Genomic DNA, 23,868 nt, shown 5'->3' on the forward strand with positions numbered 1-23,868 from the left:
AAAGGTTTCAGATGTTAATTAGCCGGTTAGGGTTATGGCTTGTTCACTATCATCGTTAGAGAGAGACAGGTGATGCAAATTTCCCAGCTTTATAAAAAAACTAGCCTCCTCTAACGTCGGACCAAAAAACAGCAGCCATGGGCTGTTCTAAGCAGCTGCCTGAAAATGGACATAGGAAAAGTGGAGGTCAACATAAGGTTTGGAAGACAAAGCAAAATTTCAGTGGTACCTGCTCGTAGGATTGCTAGAGACTACAGGCAAATCAAAACTCCCGCTAGACTGCAAAAGTCTTCAGAAAGATTTTGCAGACTCTGGAGTTGTGGTGCATTCTTCTACTGTTCAGAGACACCTGCACAAATATGGCCTGCATGGAAGAATCATCAGAAGAAAATCTCTCATGCGTCCTCACCATAAAATTCAGCATCAGAAGTATGCAAAAGAACATCTAAGCAAGCCTGATGAATTTTGGAAACAAGTCCTGTGGACCGATGAGGTTAAAATAAAACTCTTTGGTCAAAATTATCACAAATATGTGGGGAGAAAAAAAAGCACAGAATTTCAAGAAAAGAACATCTCGCCAACCATTAAGCATGGGTTGGTTGGATCAATCATGCATTTGGGTTGTGTTGCAGCTAATGTCATTCGGAACATTTCACGGCTAGAGGGAAGACTAGATTCAATAAAATTTCAACAAATTTTTGATGCAAACATAACACCATCTATAATAAAGCTGATGTTTAAAAGAGGATGGTTTCTACAAATGTATAATGACCCTAAACACACGTCAATATCGACAACAGATTACCTCAAAAAGCACAAGCTGAAGGAATTACAATGACGCTAACAGTCCTCTTATCTGAACATCATTGAAAATCTGCAGCTAGACCTCACTATAACAGTGCATATAAGACATCCCAGGAATCTCATAGAACTGGAGGAATTTTCCAAGGAAGAATAGATGAATTGAACATCCTTCAAGCAAGAGTTAAAAGGCTCTTGGATGCCTTCAAAAAGCGTTTAGAAGCTGTGACACTTGCAAAAGGTTACTAGATACTAACAATATATTTGCCCATTTTCCTTTTTGCAATTTTTAAATGTGAAAAATGACTATATATACCATATATATATATACATACACGTGGTCAACATTTTTGGTACCCCTCGTTTAATGACACAAAGACCCACAATGGTCACAGGAATAACTTGAATCTGACAAAAGGTGATAATAAATAAAAGATCTATGAAAGTGGACAGATGAAAGTCAGACATTACTTTTCTATCATGCTTCCACAGAATTTAAAAAAAAATAAAACTCATGAAATAGGCCTGGACATAAATGATGGTACCCTTAACTTAATATTTTGTTGCACAACTTTTTGAAGCAATCACTGCAATCAAACGATTCCTGTAACTGTCAATGGGACTTCTGCACCTCTCGACAGATATTTTGGCCCACTCCTCAAGAGCAAACAGCTCCAGTTGTTTCGTGTTTGAAGGTTGCCTTTTCCAGACGGCATGTTTCAGCTCTATCCAAAGGTACTCAATAGGATTGAGGTCAGGGCTCATAGAAGGCCACTTCAGAATAGTCCAATGTTTTCCTCTTAGCCATTCTTAGGTGTTTTTAGCTGTGTGTTTTGGGTCATTATCCTGTTGCACGACCCATGACCTGTGATTGAGACCAAGCTTTCTGACACTGGGCAGCACATTTCTCTCTTGAATCCCTTGATAGTCTTGAGATTTCATTGTACTCTTGCACAGGTTCTAGACACCCTGTGACAGATGCAGCAATGCAGCCCCAGAACAAAACAAAGCCTCCTCTATGTTTCACAGTAGGTACAGTGTTCTTTTCTTGATATGCTTCATTTTTCCATCTATGAACATAGAGAGGATGTGCCTTGCCATTTTTGTCTCATCTGTCCATAGGAAATTCTCCCAGAAGCTTTGTGGCTTGTCAACATGTAGTTTGGCAAATGCCAGTTTGGCTTTCTTATGATTTTTTTCCAATAATGGTGTCCTCCTTGGTTGTCTCCCATGAAGTCCACTTTGGCTCATACATCGATGGATGGTGCTATCTGACACTGATGTTCCTTGAGCTTGAAGTTCACCTTTAATCTCTTTAGACGTTTTTCTGGGCTATTTTGTTACCATTCGTATTATTCGTCTCTTTGATTTGTCATCAATTTTCCTCCTGCGGCCACGTCTAGGGAGGTTGGATACAGTCCCATGGATCTTATATTTCTGAATAATATGTGCAACTGTAGTCACAGGGACATCAAAATGCTGGGAGATGGTCTTATAACTTTTACCTTTAACATGTTTGTCTATAATTTTCTTTCTAATCTCCTGAGACAATTCTTTCCTTTGCTTTCTCTGGTTCATGTTGAGTGTGATACACACCATGTCACCAAACAGCACAGTGAGTATCTGTAGCCCTATATATGAGGCCCACCCACTGATTCCAAGATTGTAGACACCTGTGATGCTAGTTAGTGGACACACCTTGATTTAACATGTCCCTTTTGTCACATTATTTTCAGTGGTACCATCATTTCTGTCCAGGCCTATTTCATGAGTTTTATTTTTTTTTTAATTTTGTGGAAGCATTGTTGAAAAGCAATGTCTAACTTTCATTTGTTAATTTTTATAGATTTTTTATTTATTACTAATTTTGTCAAATTCAAGTTATTCCTGTGGCAACTGTGGGTTTTTCTGTCATTAAATGAGGGGTACCATCAATTTTGACCATGTGTGTATGTACAGTATATATATATATATATATATATATATATATATATATATATACTGTGTATGTATATACAGTTGAAACCAGAAGTTTACATACATTAATTAAAATGACGCAAATACATGTTTTTCTCAATATCTGACAAGAAATCAGAATAAACCTTTCCCGTTTTAGGTAAATTAGGATTACCATAATTATTAATATTTGTCAAATGCTAGAATAATGAGAGAGAGAGAATGTTTTAAGGCATTTTTATTTATTTACTGCAAAGTAAAACATTTACATACACTAAGATTATTATGCATTTAAACAATTCTGGACTGCCCATATGGTGATGTCATGTGTTTGGAAGCTTCGGATAGTTATTTTGGCAATGTCTGAGTTAATTAGAGACACGCCTGTGGATGTATTTTAATGCACACCTGAAACACACCCGCTTCTTTGTGTAGCATCATGGGAAATGTAACTTTTTCCTTCCACTCAACTTTAAATTAATATGCTTGGATATAGCACTCTATGAACAGCCAGCTTCTTTAGCTATGACCTTGCAGGGTTCAAGGGAGCGGACCTGATCCAGTAGATGAATCTATTTTTTTAACTTATTTTCCCACAAATCAAAGCTCATTTATATTGTGTTTTAAAATTGTGGACAAGTCTTTTAATGTTTATTATTTTACTTTATTCAGTAATCTTTTGAACTTATGCATCTGATCTTTATATTAAAGTAATTTTATATTATGGAAAAAAAAACCTGCAAAAAAATGTTAGGCTTGAAATGTATAAATAAACCTATGGAAATAAGTAAAAACTAGATATGAGAATTTTTAATTGGAGCTTTGATCTCCAGATAGTTGATGCTTTGTAGAAGCTTTCTAAGCTTGGCTCTTTTAAACAATACAACTAATGGATGTCATCTAATTGGTCTTACAGCTCCTTGTGAGGGTAGAAAGCTCAGCACGTCCCCTGAAGAGGCTCACTTTCTATGCACTGAGCACAGAGGTATAAATTATTAAGAGGGGCAGTGATGGAAGAGCCCTTTTGAAAAACAGACTAGAGAAGCCATTAACATAAGCTGAATAATCCATAGCAGATTGCTCATGACCAATCAATAGAGGGATGGAGAGAGATAAACACAAGATCATTACCTATGCATGCTTAATGCTTGCCATTTAACATTTAACCCTTTCTAATAAGATATTTAATCTTGTCTTGTTTCCGTGTTCAACACATGCTAGAAAGTGATCATTGTCAGAAGTTGTACAGTAAAAACATATCATACAGTGGCATGTAAAAGTTTGGGCACCCCTGGTCAAAATCACTGTTATTGTGAACAGTTAAGCAAGTTGCAGTTGAATTGATCTCTAAAAGTCCTAAAGTTAAAGATGACACATTTCCTTTGTATTTTAAGCAAAAAAAAGATATTTTCATATTTTACATTTTAAAAATTACAAAAAGGAAAATGGCAGATGTAAAATTTTGGGCACCCTGCATGGCTAGTACCTAATAAAACCACCTTTTGCAAGTATCACAGATTGTAAATGCTTTTTTTAGCAAGCCAAGAGTCTTTCAATTATTGTTTGAGGGATTTTCATCAATTTTTCCTTGGAAAATTCTTCCAGTTCTGTGAGATACCCATGTCGTGTTTCAGGCACTGCTATTTTGAGGAATAGCCACAGATTTTCAATAATGTTCAGATCAGAGGTCTGTGAGTGTCATTGTAAAGCCTTCAGCTGGCATCTTTTGAGGTAGTCTATGGTGGATTTTGATGTGTCTTTAGGATCATTAACCACTTGTACAAGCCATCCACTTTTCATCAGCAGCTTTATTACAGATGAAGTTATGTTTGTGCAGCACCCCAGGGTCATGGTCGTTGCAGAAATGTCGCTCTTCCACCAAGGGGAGTGGTGTTACATCTGAAGGCAGTAAAGGAGATCACCCTACCAGGTATCACAAACCACACAGCACACTTCACACTCCAGGCCGCCAGGGGGAGCTATGCTTCTATCTATTAGGGCACTCCTCACAACTAGGTAAAACTGGTAGTCTGGATAGGAAGAGGGGAGAAGCTGGCTGGAGAGAGAGGGAGCCAGATGCAGACTGAGGTCTGCAGAGGACGAGGGTCCACGGAGCTGCGCCTGCCCCACGTGCAGCAGCATCCTAAGAAAGAGACATCAGAAGGGAATTGTCTTGTGGTGAGTGAGAAATGAAGTCATAACAAAAGGAAAGGAAACCAGAAGGAGTTCTGCCCTGTAAAAGGCTGCCTCCTTTCTGAGGCGCAGAAGCCGGTAGCCAGAACACCGAGATGCGGTATAGTGGTGACCTTTCATCTCCAAAGAAGGAGGGGTTTCATTCAGGAATCTGGGCTAGTAACAAAGGTTCGAGTCGATAGAGATGAAGTGGAATCTCACCTTGGAGAGGGATCCCTGGGCCGGAGTTTATACCCCGGGGATCCAGTGACTTACACCCGTCACTTGGGAGATAAAGGTTGGTGCGCTCAAAACGTTAAGAGGTGTGCACCATTAATAGCTCCACCTAGTGTCAAAGAAATGGTCCCAGCCACTACAGCGGTTAAACCACCAACAGTCCCTCAGACTAGCACCACCACTCCTGTGTGCCCAACTATCATTGTTGCATCCGCTGCTGTGGCCAATGCTAAAGCTGACACTTTTACTCGGGCTACACAAACTTTGATAGCAGCCAATGACTTGACAATACATTAAAAGCAAACCCAAGATGTTTACTTAGAACTAGAAGAAGATCCAGACACCCACCTTCCCAAACCAGGAAGCGTTCGATGTCGGCTGGTGCTTGGAAATTGTTGCAACCTTGGAAGTTATTCAAATAAACCGCGAAAAATCCAACAAATGTAAATAGTTCTTTTAAAGACATTGTCTTTCCTTTCCTGCCCTTTGAACCCGTCCAAGGTTATGCCTTAAAGGAGTCCTCAGTTATAGGAGGATTCCAAGTTCTGCATCTGTTTTGCACAAGTTTTATTTTTGCCTTTAAAGACTGTAGGATCATGGATGGTGAATGATTCATGAACTGCCTGTAAATAGTTTGCACCTTCTTAAAGGTGCTTCCTACTGGTTTTACAAAACGAGGCTTTTACAGAGACTGCCTCTTGACAGAAACTGCTGTTAATCTTGCTGTAAAAATAACTTTGCCTTACAGACCTGAAGAAAAACCCGTTGGTGTGGCAGAGTTCGGGGTCAGGATACACTTCTTGTAGCCCACCCAAGACCAACGTTGGGGGTTCGTCACGGGTCCATCGCTTCACTTCGCCTTTAAATATACTTGAATACTAATGATGTGATTCATGTGTTTGCACTATCTCAGGAAAAAGACTTAAATTTCCTCTTAAAGGGATTGTTTAATTGTTGCACTTTGATAAAGAGTTAATATATTATAGAGTTAGTATAGCAGATAGTGAGTTAATGTAATAAAGAAAATTGCTAATAATGTTTACATAGCTGATAGTATGTAGTCAGAAAGTTAGATAGTAGGAAATAATTTAAAGTGATGTACTTCGAATAAAATTGCAGTTAAATTAAATGATAGGTAGAATAAAATTGGAAGGAAAATGCAATGGGCCCGTGGGGGTAGACAAATACCGTATTTTTCGGACTATAAGACGCACCGGACTATAAGGCGCACCCAGGTTTTAGAGGTGGAAAATAGGGAAAAAAAATATTTGAAGCAAAAAAATGTGGTAAAATATTTAATAACATAAATAACATACTATTATATGTGGTGTTATTATATATAATAGTATGTTATTATGTTGGAAGCTGCGGGACCAGTGTGGTGTCTGTACAGTACTATATCAACATGCTGGAGGGTGAGTATAAGAATGGGGGCACAGGGCTTATATTGAAATCACCACTCCAGCACTGCAAAATAACACTGGAGTGCTGCTTTAAAATCCCATGGAAGAACTATAACTCCCAGCATGTCCTGCAGATCCTATGACATGCTGGAAGTTATAGTTCACCACAGAAGTGGCAGAGTGCTTTATTGTGTTTTGTAAAGACTAACCTCTTAAATGTGGCAGCCAGCCACACTGTGGTGAGGTAAAAGCTTCCCATGACTGCACACAGAGCCTTCCCTCATTTCCTTTCCACAGCACATGTTATGAGGAAGCTGCAGATTCTAGTGGAGAGCCTGAAGGACCTGTGATGATGTCAAGAAGAGGGAGGGCTCTGAGCTGCCATGTGATGCTCCAGCCCACCCACTCCTGACATCAAACAGGTCCTGTTTGTGCACAGCACTTGACGTCCAGCCCAGGCATGGCAGGCAGGTATGCAGCGATCTCCTCTCTCCTCTGGCCCCTGCTGCTGCTGCCTCCTCTTCCCCGGACACACAGACCTCCCCAGCTGCTGCAGGAATCAGCGCTGGAGAAGCCATGTGTGTCCCTGCTTAAGTGCAGTATTCATTTGCTGCTCCCGGCTCACCTCTCAGCTGATAGGTGGGCGGGGAGCCGCTAATGAATATTCACTGCACTTAATCATCGGGACCACATGGTTTCCCCAGCGGTGATTCTGGGCAGCGGGGACATCCTGAAGTGGGATAACAGTGCGATCCCACTCACTGCTGCCCCCCTCCCCACATGCTACATCCGTACCATAAGACGCACCCACACTTTCCTCCCAAATTTGGAGGAAAAAAAGTGCGTCTTATGGTTGGAAAAATACTGTCCTGCATGTGTAGAAGAATAAAGAAAATGTTGATTTGCACTTTGAGGTTTTATAGTAAACCCTTAGAGGGTACTTGCGCTAAGTAGATAGTATACCTGTATGGATAATTGTGTTTCATAGATTGTTTTCAACCTGCCTGAAGAAAGTCGCGCACGCAATGTAAATATGTTCTTGTTTGTAACGTTCAAGTGTTCTCACCTCCCATAAAGGGAAGCACAGTTAAATTAATTGTTGTATGGCATTTCAAAAATTTTGCATGTCTTTTGCTAATGTATTGTTGTTTTCTTTTCCCAGTCCGGGAGTACTGGATTTAACGGGGTGGGGGAGTGCAGCGCCCCAGGGTCCTGGTCGTTGCAGTAATGTCGTTCTTCCACCAGGGGGAGTGGTGTTACGTCTGAAGGCAATAAAGGAGATTACCCTACCAGATATCACAAACCACACAACACACTTCACACTCCAGGCTGCCAGGGGGAGCCATGCTTCTATCTATTAGGGCACTCCTCACAACTAGGTAAAACTGGTAGTCTGGATAGGAAGAGGGGAGAAGCTGGCTGGAGAGAGAGGGAGCCAGATGCAGACTGAGGTCTGCGTAGGACAAGGGTCCATGGAGCCGCGCCTGCTGTTATGATCCGGTGACCTAGGAGCTGCATGAGAACTTTCACTGGAGAAGGTGTCCACTATATTGACCGCAATCCTGAACTTAACACCGCAACTAGAAGTAGCCATGGAGTGTACCTAACACACCTATACACCTCGTCACAGCCGGAGGACTAAATACCCCTAAAGATGGAAATTGGAATACTATCTTGCCTCAGAGAAAATCCCCAAAGGATAGACAGCCCCCCACAAATATTGGCGGTGAGTCGGAGAGGAAAAAACATACACAGGCAGAATAACAGGATTTAGCACAGGAGGCCACTCTAGCTAGATAGGACCGGATAGGACAGAGTTCTGTGCGGTCAGTATTAAAACCCTTCAAAACATACACAGCAGAATATACAAAAAACTTCCTACATCTACTAAAAGATGTAGGAGCGTAAATCTGCAACTCCAGTGAATCCTACAATCAGAGCAGGAATAAAACTGAAACAAGCACACAGCAGTGTGCCACAGATACAAAAACCAAACACTTATCTTTGCTGAATTTGGCAGCAACATGAGAAGCCAGAAAGTGATCCAACACTTCACAAGTAACATTGACAACTGGAAAGGGCTAAAGGATCCTGCACACCTAAATATCCCAGTCAGAATTGTAATCATCCGATACACCTGGCCAGGACTGCGAGTCAGAGACAACTGCATTCCCACCAACAACCACTGGAGGGAACCCAAGAGCAGAATTCACAACAGCCTGCCCCACATGCGGCAGCATCCTAAGAAAGAGACATCAGAAGGGAATTGTCTTGTAGTGAGTGAGAAACAAAGTCATAGCAAAAGGTGAGGAAACTAGAAGGAGTTCTGCCTTGTAAAAGGCTACCTCCTTTCTGAGGCGCAGAAGCCGGTAGCCAGAACACCAAGGGAGTAAGGATCTCTACACTTTACTTCAGAGACTGGCAGGACAGTTAATTCCATGTTGGCTGCCCGACCTTATACCCAGGAGGCACGGTGGCAACTTGTGGGGGCCGGGGCATGATAGTATCCCTGTAGAAAGCCTTAGGCCATCAGTCATATGGGTTTGTCCTATCCTATCCATCAGGGGGACAGAGAGAAAGAGATGTTACAACTAGAATAGTTTTGAATAGGATTGAGCGAAACGGGTCGTTCATTTTCATAAGTCGCCGACTTTTGTCAAAGTCGGGTTTCATGAAACCCGACCTGATCCCTGTGTGGGGTCGGCCATGCGGTACGCGACTTTCGTGCCAAAGTCGCGTTTCAATGACTCGAAAAGCGCCATTTCTCAGCCAATGAAGGTGGACGCAGAGTGTGGGCAGCGTGATGACATAGGTCTCAGTCCCCACCATCTTAGAGAAGGGCATTGCAGTGATTGGCTTGCTTTCTGCGGCGTCACAGGGGCTATAAAGGGGCGTTCCCGCTGACCGCCATCTTACTGCTGCTGATCTGAGCATAGGGAGAGGTTGCTGCCGCTTCGTCAGAAGCAGGGATAGCGTTAGGCAGGGTCCATTAACCCCCAAACCACTTGTGCTTTAGCGATTTCCACTGTCCAACACCACCTTTTGTTTGCAGGGACAGTGGAGGCAACATTTTTTTTTCCTCAGCGCTGTAGCTCATTGGGCTGCCCTAGAAGGTTCCCTGATAGCTGCATTGCTGTTTGTACGCCGCTGTGCAAACCAACTGCTTTTTTCAAAGCACAAATCCTGTTGCTCCTTCCTTTCTGCACAGCTTTCTTGTTTGTTTGTCCACACTTTTAACTTTTTTGTGCAGCAGTCCACTCCTTGTTATTGCTGCCTACCATACATTGCTGAGATTACTGCAGGGAGATAGTAATTGTTGGACAGTCCCTTTTTTTTTTTTGTTTCGTTATATCTCTTCAAGCCACTTTCTGCCACAGAAAATATACTCTAATACAGTGGCCCAGATTTATTCACTAGTCTCCCTGAAGGAAAAAAAAAAAAGGTGCAGATTAAAATTGGCAAATCTGTATCAGTGGCAGTCCTGTGTGTGGCATCTGTGTCTCATTTTCTGGCACAGAAAACATACAGTCTAACAGTGGGCCTGATTTCTTGCCAATTCTCCCATAAATAAAAAAAAATAGTGGGAGATTAAGATTGGCAATTTTGCCTCAGTGCCAGTGCTGTGTGTGGCATCTGTCTCAAATTGTGTGCCACATTAAACCTAGTGTGTAATACTGGGCCAGATTTCTTTTGAATTCTCCCTGAAAAAAAAAAAAAATAGTGAGAGATTAAGATTGGCATTTCTGCTTCAGTGCCACTCCTGTGTGTGCCACCTGTCTCAAATTGTGTGCCACATTAAACCTAGTGTGTAATACTGGGCCAGATTTCGTTTAAATTCTCCCTGAAAAAAAAAATAGTGGGAGATTAAGATTGGCATTTCTGTATCATTGCCAGTGCTGTGTGTGCCACCTGTCTCAAATTTTGCGCCACATTAAACCTAGTGTGTAATACCGGGCAGTGGCGTAGGAAGGGGGGTGCGGGGGGGGCGGTCCGCCCCGGGCGGCACAATGCTGGGGGCGGCCGGCGCTGCAGAAGAAGATAAAAAAAAAAAAAAAAAAAAAAGACGCCCCTTTAAATCTTCGGGCGGCGCCGTCCGCCGCCACGACCAGGGCCAGCTCCCCCCACCCCCGGGTCCCGCCCCCGCCCCCGCCCGCCGCTCTATACTCACCTCTCCTGGTTCCTGCGGCGCCGGCAGCTGCAGCCTCCTCTGAGTCTGCGACGTCTCAGAGCAGAGGGCGCGATGACGTCACTACTGTGCGCGCCGCTCTGCCTCTCTGTCCTGAGCGTCGCAGAGCCGGAGAGACGCTGACTGCACCGGACCTGCGCTGGGAACGGGAGAGGTGAGGATTTTACTTTTTTTTTTTTTTTCTTTATTTCTGACTGTCTGGGGCTGGGGCAATGCTGGAGACCATGGGGCAGAATGCTGGACACACTGGGGCAATACTGGAGACCATGGTGCAGAATGCTGGACACACTGGGGCAGTACAGGAGACTATGGGGCAGAATGCTGGACACTCTGAATACTGGAGACCATGGGGCAGATCTCAGGACACATTGAGGCAATGCTGGAGACCCTGGGGCAGACTTCTGGACATACTGGGGCAATACTGGAGACCATGGGGCAGATTGCTGGACACACCGGGGCAATACTGGAGACCATGGGGCAGAATGCTGGACACACTGGGGCAATACAGGAGACCATGGGGCAGATTGCTGGACACACTGGGGCAATACTGGAGACCATGGGGCAGAATGCTGGACACACTGGGGCAGTACAGGAGACTATGGGGCAGAATGCTGGACACACTGGGGCAATACTGGAGACCCTGGTGTGTGGCATCTGTCTCAAATTGTGTGCCACATTAAACCTAGTGTGTAATACTGGGCCAGATTTCTTTTGAATTCTCCCTGAAAAAAAAAAAAATAGTGAGAGATTAAGATTGGCATTTCTGCTTCAGTGCCACTCCTGTGTGTGCCACCTGTCTCAAATTGTGTGCCACATTAAACCTAGTGTGTAATACTGGGCCAGATTTCTTTTAAATTCTCCCTGAAAAAAAAAATAGTGGGAGATTAAGATTGGCATTTCTGTATCATTGCCAGTGCTGTGTGTGCCACCTGTCTCAAATTTTGCGCCACATTAAACCTAGTGTGTAATACCGGGCAGTGGCGTAGGAAGGGGGGTGCGGGGGGGGCGGTCCGCCCCGGGCGGCACAATGCTGGGGGCGGCCGGCGCTGCAGAAGAAGATAAAAAAAAAAAAAAAAGACGCCCCTTTAAATCTTCGGGCGGCGCCGTCCGCCGCCACGACCAGGGCCAGCTCCCCCCACCCCCGGGTCCCGCCCCCGCCCCCGCCCCCCGCTCTATACTCACCTCTCCTGGTTCCTGCGGCGCCGGCAGCTGCAGCCTCCTCTGACTCTGCAACGTCTCAGAGCAGAGGGCGCGATGACGTCACTACTGTGCGCGCCGCTCTGCCTCTCTGTCCTGAGCGTCACAGAGCCGGAGAGACGCTGACTGCACCGGACCTGCGCTGGGAACGGGAGAGGTGAGGATTTTACTTTTTTTTTTTTTTCTTTATTTCTGACTGTCTGGGGCTGGGGCAATGCTGGAGACCATGGGGCAGAATGCTGGACACACTGGGGCAATACTGGAGACCATGGGGCAGAATGCTGGACACACTGGGGCAGTACAGGAGACTATGGGGCAGAATGCTGGACACTCTGAATACTGGAGACCATGGGGCAGATCTCAGGACACATTGAGGCAATGCTGGAGACCCTGGGGCAGACTTCTGGACATACTGGGGCAATACTGGAGACCATGGGGCAGATTGCTGGACACACCGGGGCAATACTGGAGACCATGGGGCAGAATGCTGGACACACTGGGGCAATACAGGAGACCATGGGGCAGATTGCTGGACACACTGGGGCAATACTGGAGACCATGGGGCAGAATGCTGGACACACTGGGGCAGTACAGGAGACTATGGGGCAGAATGCTGGACACACTGGGGCAATACTGGAGACCCTGGGGCAGATTGCTGGACACACTGGGGCAATACTGGAGACCCTGGGGCAGATTTCTGGACACATTGAGGCAATGCTGGAGACCCTGGGGCAGACTTCTGGACACACTGGGGCAATGCTGGACACTGGGGCAGATTGCTGGACACACTGGGGGTAATATACTGGACACACTGGGGCAATGCTGGACACTGGGGGTAATATGCTGGACACACTGGGGCAGACTGCTGGACACACTGGGGAAAGGCTGGACACTGGGGCAGATTGCTGGACACACTGAGGGCAGATTGCTGGACACACTGGGGGTAATATGCTGGACATACTGGGGCAGATTGCTGGACACACTGGGGGTAATATGCTGGACACACTGGGGCAGATTGCTGGACAACATGGGGGTAATATGTTGGACACACTGGGGCAGATTGCTGGACAACATGGGGGTAATATGCTGGACACACTGGGGGCAGGACTTGAGGCATGGGCAGAATGTAGATACGGGGCATGATTGGAGACACGGGGCAGGATTGGATCATGGGGCAGGACGGATACGATGGAGGCTGGTGGGGCAGGATGGGGAGATCATATGGGGTAGAATGGATACTCATGAGGGCAGGATACGACAACATATGGCTGGAGCCAGGAATGAGATAAACGGGGCCAGGGTGGGGAATATTATTACCATAGGGGATAATTAAGGGATATTATTACTGCAGTGATGTATTTATTTTATTTTTTGAGTATACTGTTTTAAATGGGGGGGCGGTCCTGTTACTGTGCAGAGTGACACTATATCACCTTTTTTTCTTCATGTGGTGTAATGTAGAAGTTGTGAAAAATTAAGTAATGTGTTCTGCAAGCGGAGCTCGAGATAACTTGTTATTTCCTGCAGAAACGAGTCCTGGCTGGAAGGAATGATGGCGGTCTGTGCTGGATAAAAGATGAAGGACTTCACCTAGAGACGTCACTGGTGAGTCAGTGTTACCTATACACTGACACTATACACTGTATACTATATAGAGGTCCTGTGTATAATGTCACCAGTGATCTCTGTATTACCTCTACACAGACACTGCATACTAAGTACAGATCTCCTGTGAATACTGGCACTTATGGTGATAGTATTGTGGTTTTTTTTTTAATTACTGATCAGTATTGTAGTATTCAGTCACTATGTGGTGGTAATATGTGGTCTGGAAATGGTGCGGTGGTATTTGTCCCTTGTATGTAGTATTATTCGGTCACTATGTGGCCTGGTCATGGTGTGGTGGTATTAAGTCACAGGTGTGGCATGTGGGGGTGACACCATTAGGCCCAGTTTAAGTTCTACAAAACAGGAAAACCATTTTTGGTAACCTTTGTGTGTATTGAGCTGGAGGGGGATGGGGGGATGGGGGGATGGGGGGGGGGGGGCGCCAAACTCGGGAACAGCCCCGGGCGGCAAAAGCTCTAGCTACGCCTCTGATACCGGGCCAGATTTCTTTTCAATTCTCCCTGAAAAAATAAAAATAGTGGGAGATTAAGATTGGCATTTCTGCCTCATTGCCAGTGCTGTGTGTGCCACCTGTGTCAAATTTTGCAACACATTAAACCTAGTGTGTAATACTAGGCCAGATTTCTTTTCAATTCTCCCTGAAAAAATAAAAATAGTGGGAGATTAAGATTGGCATTTCTGCCTCATTGCCAGTGCTGTGTGTGCCACCTGTCTCAAATTTTGCGCCACATTAAACCTAGTGTGTAATACTGGGCCAGATTTCTTTTCAATTCTCCCTGAAAAAATAAAAATAGTGGGAGATTAAGATTGGCATTTCTGCCTCATTGCCAGTGCTGTGTGTGCCACCTGGCTCAAATTTTACGCCACATTAAACCTAGTGTGTAATACTGGGCCAGATTTCTTTTAAATTCTCCCTGAAAAAAAAATAGTGGAAGATGAAGATTGGCATTTCTGCTTCAGTGCCACTCCTGTGTGTGCCACCTGTCTCAAATTGTGTGCCACATTAAACCTAGTTTGTAATACTGGGACAGATTTCTTTTAAATTCTCCCTGAAAAAAAAAAGTAGTGGGAGATTAAGATTGGCATTTCTGCTTCAGTGCCACTCCTGTGTGTGCCACCTGTCCCAAATTTTGCGCCACATTAAACCTAGTGTGTAATACTGGGCCAGATTTCTTTTCAATTCTCCCTGAAAAAATAAAAATAGTGGGAGATTAAGATTGGCATTTCTGCTTCAGTGCCAGTCCTGTGTGTGCCATCTGTCTCTAATTTTGTGCCACAAGAAACCTAGTGTGTAACACTGGGCCCGATTTCTTTTAAATTCTCCCTGGAAAAAAACAAATAGTGGGAGATTAAGATTGGCAATTCTGCCTCAGTGCCAGTGCTGTGTGTGGCATCTGTCTCTAATTTTGTGCCACAGAACATATACTGTATAAAGTGGGCCACATTTCTTCAATATTGTCCCAGAAAAAATAAAAAGGGGGAGATTTTAATTGTTAGTGTCTGCATCAGCGTCAGTCCTGTTAGTGGCATATCTGTCTGCCACTGAAGCTGTGTACTGTTATACATTGGGCCTGATTTTCCCTGCAGTCTCACCCACCTATAAAGGGATATATAAATCCAACAGAAGTTTGAGTTCACCTTGTAACTGGTTTTACAGTAACAAATACCTATAGTTTGGTTACGTTTTTCAAACAATGAGGAAGTCTGGTGGAAGAGGTCGTGGCCGTGGGCGGTCATTGCCAGCTGGTAATGATGGTAGTGGTGGTGGAGCATCAGGTGGTCGTGGGAAAAGCAATATAGCACCTAAGTCTCGAGTTGTTGAGCCAGGTTCGTCGTCTGGCTGCACAAGGCCTCGAACGCTCCCTTTTCTGGGAGTAGGAAAACCGCTTTTAAAGCCGGAGCAGCAAGAACAAGTTTTGGCTTTCCTTGTTGACTCAGCCTCTAGCTCTTTCGCCTCCTCTTCTGAAACTGCTAAATCTAAAAGCAGCGCGTCGTTAGTGGATGTTCACGGTCAGGGACAAGTCGCTTCCTTGTCTTCTTCACCAAGAACAACAGAGAAGGATGCGTCAGGCGACACAACGGGTTACTCCATGGAGCTCTTTACACATACCGTTCCTGGGTTAGAAAGTGAAACAGTTAACAGGCCATGCCCAATACAAGTTGAATCGGACATGGAGTGCACAGATGCACAGCCACAGCCAGATTACTATGCTGTTCCTTTGACTCAGACCAGAACATTGCCCTCGCAGTGTACTGATCCAGAATCAGACCCTGATGAGACTATGGTGCCCCATCACAAACGCTATACCACCGGCTTACACGGTGACACAGACGAAGTTGCACATGATATAGAAGAGGAGTTCATAGATGACCCAGTTGTTGACCCCGATTGGCAGCCATTGGGGGAACAGGGTTCAGGTGGCAGTAGCTCTGAAGCGGAGGAGGAGGAGCCGCAGAAGGCATCAACATCGCAACAGGTTCCATCTGCCAGGCCCGCATCTGGCCAAAAACGCGTGGCAAAACCAAAACCAGTTGTAGGACAGCGTGGCCATCCGGTTAAAGAAGCTCAGTCTGCAATGCCTGAAAAGGTATCCGATAGTAGAAAGAGTGCAGTCTGGCATTTTTTTAAACAACATCCAAATGATCAGCGCAAAGTCATCTGTCAAAAATGTTCAACTACCTTAAGCAGAAGTCAGAATCTTAAAAGTCTAAATACAAGTTGCATGCGTAGACATTTAACCACCATGCATTTGCAAGCCTGGACTCACTACCAAACGTCCCTTAAGGTTGTAGCACCCTCGGCCAATGAAGCTAGTCAGCAACGCTACATCCCTTCCCTCACTGTAAGCCCACCATTTCCCGCACCACCTGCAGTAAATGTGCAGATTTCGTTGCCAGGCCAAAGCAGTCAGGGAATCACCAGTTTTGTAGTAGGAAACACTGCATATAGGGCGCCAGCAAGAATACCATCTCTAACCCTCTCTCAGTCTGCCATGTCCACGGGCACCCCCGCTAGTTCCACCATCTGCAGCTCTCCAGTCCATCTCACCCTACATGAGACTCTCGTTAGGAAAAGGAAGTACTCATCCTCGCATCCGCGTACACAGGGTTTGAACGCCCACATTGCTGGACTAATCTCATTAGAGATGATGCCCTACCGGTTAGTTGAAAGCTAAGCTTTCAAATCCCTGATGGACTACGCCGAACCACGCTACGAGCTACCCAATCGACACTTCTTTTCGAGAAAAGCCATCCCAGCCCTCCACCAGCATGTAAAAGACAGCATTGTCCATGCACTCTGGCAGTCTGTGAGTACAAAGGTGCACCTGACAACAGATGCATGGACCAGTAGGCATGGCCAGGGACGTTACGTGTCCATCACGGCACACTGGGTTAATGTGGTGGATGCAGGGTCCACAGGGGACAGCAATATTGGGACAGTTCTGCCTAGCCCACGGTCTAGGAAACAGTTGGCTGTAGGCGTTCGCCCCCCCCTCCTCCTCCTCGTCCTCCTGCAGAAGCGAGAGCTCGTCCACAGACCGCAGTCGCTCGAGCACTTCATCTGCAGCTGCCACTGTTGCACACGAGGTGTCCCATTATGGGACAGCTAGTGGCAAGCGTCAGCAGGCTCTATTGGCAATGAAGTGTTTGGGCGACAACAGACACATCGCGGAAGTTCTGCCCGAGTTCTTGCAGAAAGAAACTCAGTCATGGCTGGGCACTGTACATCTTGAGGCAGGCAAGGTAGTGAGTGATAACGGAAAGAATTTTATGGCTGCCATAGCACTTTCACAACTGAAACACATTCCTTGCCTGGCTCACACCTTAAACCTGGTGGTGCAGTGCTTCCTGAAAAGTTATCCGGGGTTACCCGACCTGCTCCTCCAAGTGCGCAGACTTTGCTCGCATATCCGCCGTTCGCCCGTGCACTCCAGCCGTATGCGGAACCATCAGCGGTCTTTGAACCTTCCCCAGCATCGCCTAATCATCGACGTTGCAACAAGGTGGAACTCCACACTGCACATGCTTCAGAGACTGTGCGAACAGAGGCGTGCTGTTATGTATATGTGGGAGGATACACATACACGGGCAGGCAGTAGGATGGCAGACATGGAGTTGTCAGGTGTGCAGTGGTCGAAGGTACAAGACCTGTGTCAAGTCCTTCAGTGTTTTGAGGAATGCACACGGCTGGTTAGTGCAGACAATGCCATAATAAGCATGAGCATCCCCCTAATGCGTCTGCTGATGCAAAGTTTGATGCACATAAAGGAGCAGGCGTCTGCAGCCGAGGAAGAGGTAAGCCTTGATGACAGTCAGCCATTGTCTGGTCAGGGCAGTCTACAGGACGAGGTAGCGGGCGAAGAGGAGGAGGACGAGGGGGATGATGGGGATGAGTATTTTTTGTTTGAGGAAGCTTCTCCGGGACCAATAGCAACTGGTGGCGTTGCAAGGCCGGGTTCAGGGTTTTTTAGGGAGACAAGTGACGTAGATTTGCCTGAAACTGCCCCTCAACCCAGCACAACCGCAGATTTGACAACTGGAACTTTGGCCCACATGGCGGATTATGCCTTACGTATCCTCAAAAGGGACCCACGCATTATTAAAATGATGATCGATGACGATTACTGGTTGGCCTGCCTCCTTGATCCTCGCTATAAAGGCAAATTGCAAAATATCATGCCACATGAGAACCTCAAACAAATATTAGCAACCAAACAAGCAACTCTTGTAGACCGTTTGATTCAGGCATTCCCAGCACACAGCACCGGTGATGGTTCTCACACGAGCTGCAGGGGGCAACAGGGCAGAGGTGTTAGAGTTGCACAAATCAGAAGTGGCGTTGGACAGAGGGGTTTTCTGACCAGGTTGTGGAGTGATTTCGCAATGTCCGCAGACAGGACAGGTACTGCAGCATCAATTCAAAGTGACAGGAGACAACATTTGTCCAGTATGGTTATTAACTATTTTTCATCCCTTATTGATGTTCTCCCTCAACCGTCATTCCCATTTGATTACTGGGCATCCAAAATAGACACCTGGCCTGAATTGGCAGAATATGCATTGCAGGAGCTTGCTTGCCCAGCAGCTAGTGTGCTATCAGAAAGAGTATTCAGTGCTGCTGGTTCAATATTGACCAAAAAAAGGACTCGTCTGGCTACCCAAAATGTTGATGATCTAACCTTCTTTAAAATGAACCGCTCATGGATTTCGAATTATTTTGCCCCACCTTTCCCGGCTGACACCTAGCTTTCCTATAAAAAGGTATTGCTTGTGGACTCGTCTTACTGACTGTTCCAATCTCTTAATTTGCAGCAGCTGTTTGTCCAGCATACAACATGTTTACACCTCCCTAAATGGGCTAACTACCCCCACGGGGCTGTGGACGCGCCACTTGGCGCAAGCACCCATGAGAGTGCCGTTTGTCTGAAGAGGTGGGTGTGCCCGCTTTTGGTCGACGGCACTGCAACTGGGTCCCTCATAGTACAATAAAGTGTCTCTGGCGGTGGTGGTGCGCACCCAACGTCAGACACACCGTTGTAACATGAGGGTCCCTGGGCCTGTACCGCCGGCCACAAGAGAGTCCCCCCCCAGCTCAAACAGTGCTCTACCACTTGCAGAATTATCTCTCACAGCTCCACCAATGTTTAGTCTATGCGCTGACATCCTTCAATGCCTGGCACTGACAATACCAATTTGTTGACATGTATGATGCTAGTTAAAATAGTCAGGGTCAGTGTCCTATATTGACACCAGTAAATACTTAGCGCCAAATTACTATGTTTGAAACTCAGCAGAGGAGCCCACCTCTGTACCTAAGTATGCCACCCTTTTGTTTTTTGGTTTTGTTGTTTTGCTAGACATTAACATCTATTTATTTTTTGGGAGTACTAACTGTGTCAGACACTCCTTCAATCGTCCTCCGCTGACCACACCAATGCTGCCTGTGTACCTCTGCAAGATAATTCAAACTGCTTTGAGCCAAAATTTTTTTATTTTAGGCCTACTAAGTCTGTCTGTGGTCCCTCCTTCCAATTGTCCTCCGCTGAACACACCAATGCTGCCTGTGTACCCCTGCAAGATAATTGAAACTGCTTTGAGGCTAATTTTTTTTATTTTAGGCCTACTAAGTCTGTCTGCGGTCCCTCCTTCCATTTGTCCTCTGCTGAGCACACCAATGCCGACCGTGTACCCATGTAACTTTTTGTCATCCTGCAGTGAGCCTACTTTGTGGTGTAAGGCCTACTAGCAGTGTCTGTCTGCGCCACTTAATACAGCTGTCCTCCTCTAAAAAAAAAAAATGGCGGATTTTCAGCTTGTCAGAATTATAAAACTGCATTGGGGCAACAAGTTTCGTTGTGGTCTACATACTGAGTCTTCCGCTCTAAGGTGTTCTCTCTGTTGCCTCTCCTTCGCTTCTATCTTGAAGCTCTTGTTAAGTAGTTGTTGAAACAACACTGCATTAGGCCTACAAGTTGGGTCTGGGTTGTAGAGACGATGTCTGCGTTCCAAGGTGTTCTCCAGGTTGCCTCTCCATAGCTTCAATCTTCATGCTCTTGTTAAGTAGTTGCTGAAACAACACTGCATTAGGCCTACAAGTTGGGTCTGGGTTGTAGAGACGGTGTCTCCCGCTGCAAGGTGTTCTCCAGGTTGCCTCTCCATAGCTTCAATCTTGACCCCTGGACGAAGCATTCCTCAGCGAAACGCGCGTCGGGTGTCGTGGGTCCCTGACTGCTGGCTTACATTTGGTAACTATGGTCCTTCCTCTGTATGTACTGTGAACATTTTGGTGACTGCACGGTGGTTGTCCATGATGCTGCGGCTGTCGGTGACATTGCACTTGTTACTAAGATATATTTATTCCCTATTAGTCTTTTAATATATTTAACATTAATACATACATATTTCTTATATTCTATTTAAATAATCTTTGAGCATTGTCATCTATGACCGCTGCATTGGGGATACTACTGGCTACACCTGTAGGATTTTTTTTTTTTTCTTTCTTGCGGGTGTGTATATACGCACTATATGATTGATTGGAAGTTTACTTCATTTATATATATAGTTCTTTGCCACTGTTCCAGTCATACCTGTCGGTTGTCTCTGTATTTTGGTTGCTCCATAATTTTATGTGTGGTATATGGTTTTAGATATGTTCAAAATAAAGTTTGTATTTTTTCATATGTTATGGCCTGGTGTTCATTCTTGGTGTAAGTAGTTGTTGAAACAACACTGCATTAGGCCTACAAGTTGGGTCTGGGTTGTAGAGACGATGTCTGCGCTCCAAGGTGGTCTCCAGATTGCCTCTCCATAGCTTCAATCTTCATGCTCTTGTTAAGTAGTTGCTGAAACAACACTGCATTAGGCCTACAAGTTGGGTCTGGGTTGTAGAGACGGTGTCTCCCGCTGCAAGGTGTTCTCCAGGTTGCCTCTCCATAGCTTCAATCTTCATGCTCTTGTTAAGTAGTTGTTGAAACAACACTGCATTAGGGCTACAAGTTGAGTCTGGGTTGTAGAGACGGTGTCTGCCGCTCCAAGGTGTTCTCCAGGTTGCCTCTCTATTGTGTTCTCCAGGTTGCTTCTCCATAGCTTCAATCTTCATGCTCTTGTTAAGTAGTTGTTGAAACAACACTGCATTAGGCCTACAAGTTGGGTCTGGGTTGTAGAGACGGTGTCTCCCGCTGCAAGGTGTTCTCCAGGTTGCCTCTCCATAGCTTCAATCTTCATGCTCTTGTTAAGTAGTTGTTGAAACAACACTGCATTAGGCCTACAAGTTGGGTCTGGGTTGTAGAGATGGTGTCTGCCGCTCCAAGGTGTTCTCCAGGTTGCCTCTCCATGGTGTTCTCCAGGTTGCCTCTCCATAGCTTTAATCTTCATGCTCTTGTTAAGTAGTTGTTGAAACAACACTGCATTAGGCCTACAAGTTGGGTCTGGGTTGTAGAGACGATGTCTGCTGCTCCAAGGTGTTCTCCAGGTTGCCTCTCCATAGCTTCAATCTTCATGCTCTTGTTAAGTAGTTGTTGAAACAACACTGCATTAGGCCTACAAGTTGGGTCTGGGTTGTAGAGACGGTGTCTCCCGCTACAAGGTGTTCTCCAGGTTGCCTCTCCATAGCTTCAATCTTCATGCTCTTGTTAAGTAGTTGTTGAAACAACACTGCATTAGGCCTACAATTTGGGTCTGGGTTGTAGAGACGGTGTCTGCCACTCCAAGGTGTTCTCCAGGTTGCCTCTCCATGGTGTTCTTAAGGTTGCCTCTCCATAGCTTCAATCTTCATGCTCTTGTTAAGTAGTTGTTGAAACAACACTGCATTAGGCCTACAATTTGGGTCTGGGTTGTAGAGACGGTGTCTGCCACTCCAAGGTGTTCTCCAGGTTGCCTCTCCATGGTGTTCTTAAGGTTGCCTCTCCATAGCTTCAATCTTCATGCTCTTGTTAAGTAGTTGTTGAAACAACACTGCATTAGGCCTACAAGTTGGGTCTGGGTTGTAGAGACGATTTCTGCCGCTCCAAGGTGTTCTCCAGGTTGCCTCTCCATAGCTTCAATCTTCATGCTCTTGTTAAGTAGTTGTTGAAACAACACTGCATTAGGCCTACAAGTTGGGTCTGGGTTGTAGAGACGGTGTCTCCCGCTGCAAGGTGTTCTCCAGGTTGCCTCTCCATAGCTTCAATCTTCATGCTCTTGTTAAGTAGTTGTGGAAACAACACTGCATTAGGCCTACAAGTTGGGTCTGGGTTGTAGAGACGGTGTCTGCCGCTCCAAGGTGTTCTCCAGGTTGCCTCTCCATGGTGTTCTCCAGGTTGCCTCTCCATAGCTTCAATCTTCATGCTCTTGTTAAGTAGTTGTTGAAACAACACTGCATTAGGCCTACAAGTTGGGTCTGGGTTGTAGAGACGGTGTCTCCCGCTCCAAGGTGTTCTCCAGGTTGCCTCTCCATAGCTTCAATCTTCATGCTCTTGTTAAGTAGTTGTTGAAACCACACTGCATTAGGCCTACATGTTGGGTCTGGGTTGTAGAGACGGTGTCTCCCGCTGCAAGGTGTTCTCCAGGTTGCCTCTCCATAGCTTCAATCTTCATGCTCTTGTTAAGTAGTTGTTAAAACCACACTGCATTAGGCCTACAAGTTGGGTCTGGGTTGTAGAGACGGTGTCTGCCGCTCCAAGGTGTTCTCCAGGTTGCCTCTCCATGGTGCTCTCCAGGTTGCCTCTCCATAGCTTCTATCTTCTAGCTCTCGTTAAGTAGTTGTTGAAACAACACTGCATTAGGCCTACAAGTTGGGTCTGGCTTGTAGAGATGGTGTCTCCCGCTCCAAGGTGTTCTCCAGGTTGCCTCTCCATAGCTTCAATCTTTATGCTCTTGTTAAGTAGTTGTTGAAACAACACTGCATTAGGCCTACAAGTTGGGTCTGGGTTGTAGAGACGGTGTCTCCCGCTCCAAGGTGTTCTCCAGGTTGCCACATAATCAAAGCTGCATAGAGCCTATTTTGTTATTTTAGGCCTACTAAGTCTTTCTGTGGTCCCCCTTTCCAATTGTCCTCCACTGAGCACACCAATGAAGACCATGTACCCATGTAACCTTTTTTAAATCTGCGTCGAGCCAACTTTGTGGTGTAAGGCCTACTTGCAGTGTCTGGCTGCGCCACTCAATACAGCTGTCCTCTTTATAAAAAATGACCTGCAATTATCAGGTTTTCAGCCTATCGGAATTTTAAAACTGCAGTGGGGCTACTAGTTTGGTTGGGGCCTACTAACAGTGTCTGCCGCTCCAAGGTGTTCTCCTGGTTGCCTTTCCTGAGCTTCTATCTTCAGGCTCTTGTTAAATAGTTGTTAAATGGAACAACTGCATTTGGCCTACTAGTTGGGTTGGGGCCTACTAACAGTGTCTGCTGCTCCTTGCTGTTCTCCTGGTTTCCTGTCCTGAAATTCCATTTTCAGGCTCTTGTTAAGTAGTTGTTAATGATAGACTGCATTTGGCCTACTAGTTGGGTTGGGGCCTACTATCGGTGTCTGCTGCTCCTTGATGTTCTCCTCCACTGAACAAACCAGTGCCGCTTGTTTACTTCTGTTACCAATTTTGAACTGCATTTAGCCTACTTACTGATTTGGGCCTACTCACTGTGTCAGCCTCCCATTACAGTTGTACTCCACTGAACAAAGCAATGCCCCCTGGTTAGTCCTGTTACCAATTTTGAACTGCATTTAGCCCATTTTATTCTTTGGGCCTATATCTGTGTTTCCTCCTCATCCTGCCCATTGCCCAGCCAGTGATAGATGAGTCTGCTGGTAC

Source organism: Ranitomeya imitator, chromosome 3 (genome assembly GCF_032444005.1).
Source record: "Ranitomeya imitator isolate aRanImi1 chromosome 3, aRanImi1.pri, whole genome shotgun sequence".
Taxonomy (NCBI): domain Eukaryota; kingdom Metazoa; phylum Chordata; class Amphibia; order Anura; family Dendrobatidae; genus Ranitomeya; species Ranitomeya imitator.